Source organism: Eriocheir sinensis, chromosome 52, assembly GCF_024679095.1.
Source record: "Eriocheir sinensis breed Jianghai 21 chromosome 52, ASM2467909v1, whole genome shotgun sequence".
Taxonomy (NCBI): domain Eukaryota; kingdom Metazoa; phylum Arthropoda; class Malacostraca; order Decapoda; family Varunidae; genus Eriocheir; species Eriocheir sinensis.
This window is the reverse complement of record NC_066560.1, coordinates 11,094,144-11,104,120: the sequence shown is the minus strand read 5'-3', so window position 1 is coordinate 11,104,120 and position 9,977 is coordinate 11,094,144. Positions and strand designations below refer to the sequence as shown.

The window sequence follows — 9,977 nt, the reverse complement described above, 5'->3', positions numbered from 1 at the left end:
CGCCGTGTTATTGGGGTTGTGAGGCGTTCTTAAGATACTACTACTACTACTACTACTACTACTACTACTACTACTACTACTATTACTACTACTACTACTACTTCTACTTCTACTACTACTACTACTACTACTACTACGGGTACTGTAATATAATCGACATCTGGTCCTCAGGTCAAAAACGGGACGTGGTGGTGGTGATGATGGTGATGGTGGTGGTAATGATGGTGATGGTATTGGAAGTCTTTTTGGTAGTGGTAGTGGTGGTGGTGGTGGTAGTGGTGGTGTAGATAGTGCTGATGGTGGTGTATGTAGTTTTGGTGATGGTGGTGGTGGTGGTAGTAGTAGTAATAGTGGTGGTGGTGTTGGTAGTGGTGTTGGTGGTAGTGGTGGTGGTGGTGGTGGTGGTAGTGGTGGTGGTGGTGGTGGTGGTGGTGATATCATCCAATTTAACGGCGCGTTCAGCCAGGTAGCCCGAGAGAGGACCGGTGAGCGTGGGGCTTCTGATGTACCTCCCCCTCATTGGTGTATTAGAGGCGCAGGAGGAGGAAGAAGAAGAGAAAGATGATGAAGAAGAAGAAGAAGAAGAAGAAAAACTGGAAGAAGAAGAGGAAGAAAAACTGGAAGAAGAGGAAGAAGAAAAACTGGAAGAAGAAGAAGAAGAAGAAGAAGAAGAAGAAGAAAAACTGGAAGAAGAAGAAGAAGAAGAAGAAGAAGAAGAAGAAGAAGAAGAAGGGGAAAAACTGGAAGAAGAAGAGGAAGAAGAAAAACTGGAAGAAGAAGAAGAAGAAAAACTGGAAGAAGAAGAAGAAGAAGAAGAAGAAGAAGAAGAAGAAGAAGAAGAAGAATTACAAGAAGAACAAGATAAGGAAGAAAAAATAACCAGAAAAAGAAGAGGGAAAAGAAGAAGATGATGAAAAAGAAGACGAAGAGGAAGAAAAGGAAAAACTGGAAGAAGAAGAGGAAGAATTACAAGAAGAGCAAGAGAAGGAAGGAGAAATAACCAGAAAAAAAGAAGAAGAAAAAGGAGTAGAGATGGAAATAAAAGAACAGGAGAAGGAAGGAGATGAAAAAGAGAAGGAAAAAAAACATCAAGAACAACGAAAAGATAGAAAGGTCAAAACTAAGAAAATTGAGCTTGAAAAAGTAAAAAAAAGAAAATAAGAGAAAAAAACAATAGATGGAAAAATTATAATGAGAAAAACAGTGACAACAACAACAACAACAAAAACAAGCGAGGGAGGAAGGGCGCAACACAACAAACAAGAACAAGCACAAGAACACAACACCAACACAAAGTCAACAAAACAAAAACAAAACAAAAAAGGAGGAAAACAAGAAAAAACAAACAAAAAACTAGAAAAAACAAAAGAAACACGAGTCGAAAGGAAAGAAAACAAGCATAAACACAAGACGAAGAAGAAGAAGAAGAAGAACGAGAGAAAGACAGTGAAGAGAGAAGAGGAGGACGAGGAGGGCGAGGAGGAGGAGGAGGCAGGTGTCAGAAGCTTCCCTCCCTCAGTAGTATTCCGGGGAGGCGGCAACAGGGTGTGATAAGAGGCGAGGGGCGGCGAGGCGAGGAGACGACAGGCGGGAGTCTTGCTCTGGCGGAAAAGACCCCACGATTGTCTCTTGTTACGGCGGGATGACGGAGGAGGGAGGGAGGGAAGGGGTGTAGGAGGGAGAGGACGAGAGGGAAAGAGACGGGGTAAGAGAGAGAGAGAGAGAGAGAGAGAGAGAGAGAGAGAGAGAGAGAGAGAGAGAGAGAGAGAGAGAGAGAGAGAGAGAGAGAGAGAGAGAGAGAGAGAGAGAGAGAGAGAGTATGTTTGAGGGCTAAAAAGGAGAGTTGGTATATTTTTTTAGAGAGAGAGAATAAGAGTTAAAAAAACATCACTCGTAAATTTAGAAAAAAAACATAAACCTTGTGCAATAATTGGGTTTTGTTAATAATGATACAGACAGACAGACAGACATAGACAGACAGACAGAAAGACAGACAGGTAGACAGACAGATAGACAGACAGACAAACAGAATGATAGCTTAACAGACGGACAGAAAGGGCAGGCATAACTAAACACACACACACACACACACACACACACACACACACACACACACATATGCAAAAATAAATAATAAATCCCAATAAATAAATGGGAAGTGATATAATTGTCACGCTTGTTAACAGTCATCAATCAGCCTTACCTGAGCTTGCACCGGCGGCCCTGTCACCTGTGTGTTGGGGGAGAGGGGAGGAGGAGGGGAGGCATGATTCAGGAAAGGGGAAAAGGGGCGAGGAGGAGGCAGGTAGGTTGAGAAGGGGGATGGGGGTGGGGAAAGCAGAAGGGAGAGAAGGGGTGGGGATGGGGGTGGAGGAAGGTTGAGAGGGGGGATGGGGTGGAGGAAGGTTGAGAAGGGGGATGGGGGAGGAGGGAGAGGGGAAGAGGGAGTTAGGGGGATGGGGAGACAGAAAGGTTGAGGAGGGGGGATGGGGGGGCGGATGGAAGGGGGAAAAGGGAGTTAGGAGGTTGCGGAAAGTGGGGAGGTTGAGGAAGGGGGATGGGGGGGCGGAGGCAAGGGGGGAAAGGGAGTTAGGGGGTGGTGGAAAGTGGGGAGGTTGAGGAGGAGGGGTAATAGGGAGAGAGGCTAGAGGGGGAGAAGAGGGGGATGGGGGGCGAAGGGAAGGGGGAAAAGGGAGTTAGGAGGTGGAGGGAAAGCAGGAGTTGAGGAGGGGGGTTATGGAGAGGGAGTTACGGGGGGTGAAGGGGGGTGGGGGTGGGGAGGAGGGGGTCAAAATTGAGGCTGTGTCCTATTTGGGTCAGCCGCCAATTTTAAGTTTTCAAGATTTTTTTTACTCGTAATAGTTTTAGTTTTGTTGTTTATTTGTTTATTTTATTTATTACGGTTTTTGTTCATCATTTAATTTTATGGAAATGGTTCTAGCTAATTGTAATTACGTTCTCACACACACACACACACACACACACACAAATGCGACCAAAACCTCTTCAATAATGTTTTTCTTTGTGTGTGTGTGTGTGTGTGTGTGTGTGTGTGTGTGTGTGTGTGTGTGTGTGTGTTTAGACCTTCTCATTACGTGACCTTGACCTCGTTTCTGACCCGCGGCAAGTTTTAATATTGAAAGTAAAGACTGATCGATTACTAACTTAAACATCGCCGCTGATTGGCTGAGGGATGGCAAGGGCAGGGGCTAGGAGGCCTCTGATTGGCTGGCTGCTGGCTGGAGGGGGCGGGGCGTACCAACCTGTAAATGTTTCCCTTTATCTGATTGGTCGAAAACGAGCTGACTACTGATGACGTCATGAAAAGTTTAGAGAAGCGAGAGAGAGAGAGAGAGAGAGAGAGAGAGAGAGAGAGAGAGAGAGAGAGAGAGAGAGAGAGAGAGAGAGAGAGAGAGAGAGACAGACAGACAGACAGACAGACAGACAGACAGACACAGAGAGAGAGAGAGAGAGAGAGAGAGAGAGAGAGAGAGAGAGAGAGAGAGAGAGAGAGAGAGAGCAGGGAATTACAAGGAAAACAGCCTACGCAGACATTAAAGTAAGAGAGAGAGAGAGAGAGAGAGAGAGAGAGAGAGAGAGAGAGAGAGAGAGAGAGAGAGAGAGAGAGAGAGAGAGAGAGAGAGAGAGAGAGAGAGAGAGAGAGAGAGAGAGAGAGAGAGAGAGAGAGAGAGAGAGAGAGACCGACCGACCCAGTTTCCTCTCTCCCTCCGTGCCTCCCTCCCTCCCTCCTTCCCACCTTTCCCTACCTTCCTTTATCCTCACCTCCCTCCCTCCCAGTCTCTCCTTTTTTCTCTCTCTCCCTCTCCCTCTCTTTCTCCCTCCCTTCTCCGTAGCCTTAAAAGTTTCCAAACGTGAATAAATAGAATTAGCTCGCCCGCCATTTCCCTTTAAAAGTTGAGGAAAAAAAAGTATGTGTCCCAGTATTCCATTTATTTCTTCCAGTATTTGAGCTTCACCTAAGTGCAGCTTCAATCAGTTAATCTGCCAGGTGTACTTCAGGTGTATATCATCGTTATTACCTCAAACTCCACCTTTTGATTATATTTATTTGTTATAAGTACAGGTATGGGATTAGTAAGAGTTGTACTGTGGAGCTTCGTTTATTGATTTGATGTGGGAATTTATTGAGCTTCACCTAAGTGCACCTTCAATCAACTACTTTTTCCCAGGTGTACTTCAGGTGTATATCATCGTTATTACCTCAAACTCCACCTTTTGATTATAGTTATTGATTATAGGTACAGGTAGGATATTAGGAAGAGCTGTATGGTGTAGGTTCGTTTATTGTTTTGATGCGGGAATTGTTTATGGGACACCTTATTCGTATACTCCCTGTGTGATGAAGGGGGGAGTCTTCCTCTTCCATTCACCCCCACCAGTAGCTCCCCTATATCTCTGTCCACCCCCATCCATTACATTCACCGCCAAGTCCCCCTTCCACCACCACCACCATGACCACCACACTGCTCAAACCCACCATCTACCACTGACATCCTCTTCCTTCCCTCCACTCCCATCCTCCTCCCTCCCTTCGCCTCCAGACACCCATCATCATCAGTCTCTTTCCCTCGCCTTTCTCCTCCCCTTCACCAGCACGCTTGCCCTCTCATCATCACCTCTGCTCTTCACCGATCTCCGCCCTCTGTGCCTCCTTCACCCAGCTGACGGGAACCAATCAGCGCGTGTCATTCCAACTCCGAGGGCCAATGAGGGGCGAGGATGACGCATCGAGACAAGGGTGTTGGATCGCTTTCATAAGAGATTTGATCCTCTTTATAAGGTTTCGGATCGTCTTGCCGCACGGTCCTCTCACTTATTCACTTCGTAAGAGGATTGAAGGAAAGCATTTGTGTGTTTCCGTGTGTGGGGGGGGGAAGTGTGTGTGTATGTGTGTTTGTGTGTGTGTATGTATGGAAGCGGTGTCATGTACGTATATATGTGTGTACGTAAGTATCTATGTGCATATTTTGGGCTTCTTGGAGACTTAGTAAACTGTGGCTTCCTTGAATGTGTGTGTGTGTGTGTGTGTGTGTGTGTGTGTGTGTGTGTGTGTGTGTGTGTGTGTGTGTGTGTGTGTGTGTGTGTGTGTGTGTGTGTGTGTGTGTGTGTGTGTGTGTGTGTGTGTGTGTGTGTGTTCCGAGAATGGAGGCATCAGAGCGAGAGAGGGGAATGGAAAGAGAGAGAGAGAGAGAGAGAGAGAGAGAGAGAGAGAGAGAGAGAGAGAGAGAGAGAGAGAGAGAGAGAGAGAGAGAGAGAGAGAGAGAGAGAGAGAGATTAAGGAAAAGTTAGGGTGAGAGTGGGAAATAAAATAGAGAGAGATTAAGGATAAGGGAAGTAGTGAGAGGAGGAGGAAAGAGGAAGAGGAGGAGGAGGAGGAGGAGGAAGAGTAAAAGAAAGGAAGGAAGGAGGGAACGAGAGAAAAAACAGGAACAGCGCAAATCCCACCAACTTAACACTCCATTATTCCTCTTTCTCTCCACTCCTCCTCCTCCTCCTCCTTCTCTTCCTTCCTTTTTTCCCTCCTTTCCTCCTTCCTTCCTTCCTTTCTTCCTCCATTCGCCCATTTGTCTTTGTCTTGCCCTTCCTCACTTTTTTTTCCCTCCCTCCCTTCCTCCCTCCCTCCCGCCATTGTAAAAGCCGTTTCTCTCCTCCTTTAAATACTTTACATAATACATTTACGTTCCCAAGGCGTTGCGTAATCGATGGGGAGGGAAGGGGCGACAGCAGGGCACGTTCACGGATGTATAAGTAATTTCAACGTTCATATCTTTTTTTTTAATCTACGTTCTTTTGTTTTTGTTTCCTGGGATTTTTATTTATTTTTTTCCTGGTCGTCGTTTTCATCTTTATTTTTGTCGTCGTTTTCATCGTCCTCGCTCGCTGGTGTTCATCATATGCGTCGCTGCTTCCTCCTCCTCCTCCTCCTCCTCCTCCTCCTCCTCCTCCTCCTCCTCCTCCTCTTCCTTCTCCACCGCTGCCGCCGCCTTCGCCTCTTCATTTTCCTTCTCTCTTGTTCCAAAATCCATGGAGGAACTTTTTTTATCCTGTTGTCAGATTGTTTGAGCCTCTGTCTGTGTGTGTGTGTGTGTGTGTGCGTGAGAGAGAGAGAAGTGACCTCGATACCACGGATTTAAAGCCACAGGAAAGATGAAAGCCAATAAAAGGAAACGGATTTAAGCACTGAGGCCACGTGTACGACTTTGAGCATAACATAAATATATACCCTTCTCAAATATAACCTCACGAACGGTCTGCGAAAACTCTTGGGAGATTTTGTACCATTTTTCATTTAGGGGAAGCAGTAGTAATTTTGCGATATTTTTTTCCCCCTTTGTTATTTTTTATGTTTGCCCTTAACTGCTTCCTCCGGTGTAAGAAAAATATCCACCATGCTCCGCTGTAGGGCAATGCAGGCGATATTAAACGAACCACTATAATACGAAGCTCAGATGTGTAGTTCAGGTGTATAGCTCAGGTGTGTAGCTCAGATGTGTAGCTCAAATGAACGTATGCAGGTGTGTGTGAGAGTAGGTGTTAACTTGGTAGCAGGTGAGAAGAATTGAGGTGAGGTTAGGTGCAGTAAGGTAAGTTAAGGTTAGGTTAGGTTAGGTTAGGTTAGGTAAGGTAAAGTAAGGTTAGGCTTGGTTAGGTTAGGTAAGGTAAAGTAAGGTTAAGCTTGGTTAGGTTAGGTAAGGTAAAGTAAGGTTAGGCTTGGTTAGGTTAGGTAAGGTAAAGTAAGGTTAGGCTTGGTTAGGTTAGGTAAGGTAAAGTAAGGTAAGGTGAGGTAAGGTAGGGTAGGATTAGGTAAGGTGAGGTGAGGTGCAGTAAGGTAAGTTTAGGTTAGGTTAGGTTAGGTTAGGTAAGGTAAAGTAAGGTTAGGCTTGGTTAGGTTAGGTAAGGTAAAGTAAGGTAAGGTGAGGTAGGGTAGGATTAGGTCAGGTGAGGTGAGGTGCAGTAAGGTAAGTTTAGGTTAGGTTAGGTTAGGTTAGGTAAGGTAAAGTAAGGTTAGGCTTGGTTAGGTTAGGTAAGGTAAAGTAAGGTAAGGTGAGGTAAGGTAGGGTAGGATTAGGTAAGGTGAGGTGAGGTGCAGTAAGGTAAGTTTAGGTTAGGTTAGGTTAGGTTAGGTAAGGTAAAGTAAGGTAAGGTGAGGTAAGGTAGGGTAGGATTAGGTAAGGTGAGGTGAGGTGCAAATCAAAGGAAAAGTGGAAATTCGAAAGTGAGTTGTGTAGCTCAGGTGTTGTGTGTAGGCAGGTATTCTTACTTGAGGGCAGAAGGTCAGGTGAGGTAAAAGAGAGAGAGAGAGAGAGAGAGAGAGAGAGAGAGAGAGAGAGAGAGAGAGAGAGAGAGAGAGAGAGAGAGAGAGAGAGAGAGAGAGAGAGAGAGAGAGAGAGAGAGAGAGAGAGAGACTGAAGCAAGGGGAAGCGGCGTGTGAATGACAAGGAAACAAAATGCAAATCTAAGCGAGCGACGAATTTGATAGAAGCGACGTTTAAAGGGGAAGATCTAATTCATTCTCCGGTCACGTGCCTTGCATATTAAACTGGTAGGGAGGGAGGGAGGGAGGGAGAGAGAGAGGGGGAGAGGAAGGGAGAGAGGAAGAGATACCTGATAATGGCAACACGGGGATAGGCAGGGATGAAGAGAGGGAGGGAAAAGGTAGAGAGAAAAAGGTACTAGATAGATAGATAGATAGACAGAGAGAGAGAGAGAGAGAGAGAGAGAGAGAGAGAGAGAGAGAGAGAGAGAGAGAGAGAGAGAGAGAGAGAGAGAGAGAGAACCAAATCACACCATTTAACGAAAGAATAAAAAAAAACTTGAGAGGAAATTGAAAGAGGAGAAAAGGAAGAAAAAAAATCGACAGCTGTGAGAGAAATTGGAGTGGAAAAAAAGAACCGTGAGACACACACACACACACACACACACACACACACACACACACACACACACACACACACACACACAAATTGAGGAAAAACAGGCCAGATTGAGGAAAGAAGGAGACACAAATTGGGAGGAATAATATGCTAAATTGTATGAGGTGGAGCCTAACCGAGGATGTGGGGGGAGGAGGAGGAGGAGGTGGAGGTGTAAGGAGGAGGACGAGGAGGAGTTTCAAAGGCAATATTCCTCCAACAATTCATCCCAAGTGAGTTAGGCAAGGAAGAAATTCTCTCTCTCTCTCTCTCTCATTAGGCCTGCCCCTCCAGCTGGGTGAAGCCTTTTACCAAGCCTTACAATCCTCCTCCCTCATCCCTTCCTCCTCCCTCCTCCTCCTCCTCCTCATTAACCCCGCATCGTTTCTCCCCCTCGTCATCTTCACTCACACACATGTACACCCTCACCGCCCCCTCTTATGCGGCCCCCTCCTTATCTGTCTTTATTTTTTCCTTTTTGACCCTCCTCCTCCTCCTCCTCCTCCTCGCCACACACAGCCCGGCGTGGAGATCAAACACAGCCTCATAAGCCTTACTCAGCCTTGCCCATTCTTGCGTTCACCGCCCTAGAATATACACACAAAAGAACACACAAACACAGATAGATAGATAGATAGATTGACGGATTGATAAGTAGATAGATAAGTAGGAAGATTAAAAGAACACAAACACAGATAGATAGATAGATTGACGGTTTGATAAGTAGATAGATAAGCAAGAGTAGATATGTATATTGAGAGATCTATTATGCATACAGAGAAAACAGATGGATATATACAGAGATAGATAGGGATAGATAGATAATGAATAAGAACACACACACACACACACACACACACACACACACACACACACACACACACACACACACACACACACACACACACACACACACACACACACTAATCGCCTTAACCCTACTTATGTGTTGCGTGACTAACCATGCCTGCTGCTGTTGATAATGATGATGATGATGATGATGATGGTGATGATGATAGTTGGTGGTGGTGGTGATGGTGGTGGTGGTGATGACGGTGGAAAGATTAACCCCTCTCTTAATTAAACTACTTGGTGTCTTTGTACCAACACCGGTCCCCCCCCCCCATATATATTTGTACCATCATCCCCCCCCCCACTATCCCCCTTCCATTACACCCCTCCCTTCTCTCTTAACTACCCCCCCCTCTCTTTCTGTACCATCTCTGCCCCCCTCCCCTCTCTCTCTGTACCATGACCCCTCCCCTCACTTTGTACCATCATCCCCCACTCCCCATTTCTTTGTCCCATCACTCCCCCACCCCTTTCTTTGTCCCATCACTCCCCCCCCCTCTCTCTCTCTCTCTGTACCCTCCCCTCACTTTCTACCATCATCCCCCACTCCCCATTTCTTTGTCCCATCACTCCCTCACCCCCCTTCTTTGTCCCATCACTCCCCCACTCCCCATTTCTTTGTCCCATCACTCCCCCACACCTTTCTTTGTCCCATCACTCCCCCCCCTCTCTCTCTTTGTACCATCACCTATCACCCCCCCTCTTTGTCCCATCACTCCCCCACCCTCTCTCTCTTTGTACCATCAACACGAGTCCTCCCCCATCACCCCCCTTCCCTGCAACATCCCCTAAGCACCGCCATGAGTTCCCTGGGGTCAGGTATATGTGGCGCCCGTCTGGCTGAACTGTGGGGGGTGTGGCGCCTCATTCCTCCCTCCATCCACACCCCCACCCCCACCCCCACTACCACCACAACCACCGTCACTGTCGCATCTATTTTTTTTGAGAGGGGAGGGATGGGAGCTTTATAAATAGCGATGGGAATGTAAAAAAAAATACCATATCCTTAAAAATGTGAAAGAAAACACGTCATTAAGTGAGGTAATTATGTATGTGGGAATGATGATGATGATGATGATGATGATATGATAATAAGAATATGACAAAAGAAAAGCATAGAACAAAAACTAGTATATATTGTTCACACACACACACACACACACACACACACACACACACACACCTCAAATA

At 46.2% G+C, this 9,977-nt stretch overlaps 1 long non-coding RNA gene across 1 annotated transcript; it reads left to right on the top strand.

The window, feature by feature from the left end:
- The first annotated feature begins 6,062 nt into the window (after nt 1–6,062).
- LOC126983057 (uncharacterized) lies at nt 6,063–7,540 on the top strand. The gene is made up of 3 exons (XR_007735492.1): nt 6,063–6,690; nt 6,726–6,940; nt 7,171–7,540. It is a non-coding gene; the product is annotated as an uncharacterized LOC126983057 (long non-coding RNA).
- Nucleotides 7,541–9,977: the final 2,437 nt, after the last annotated feature.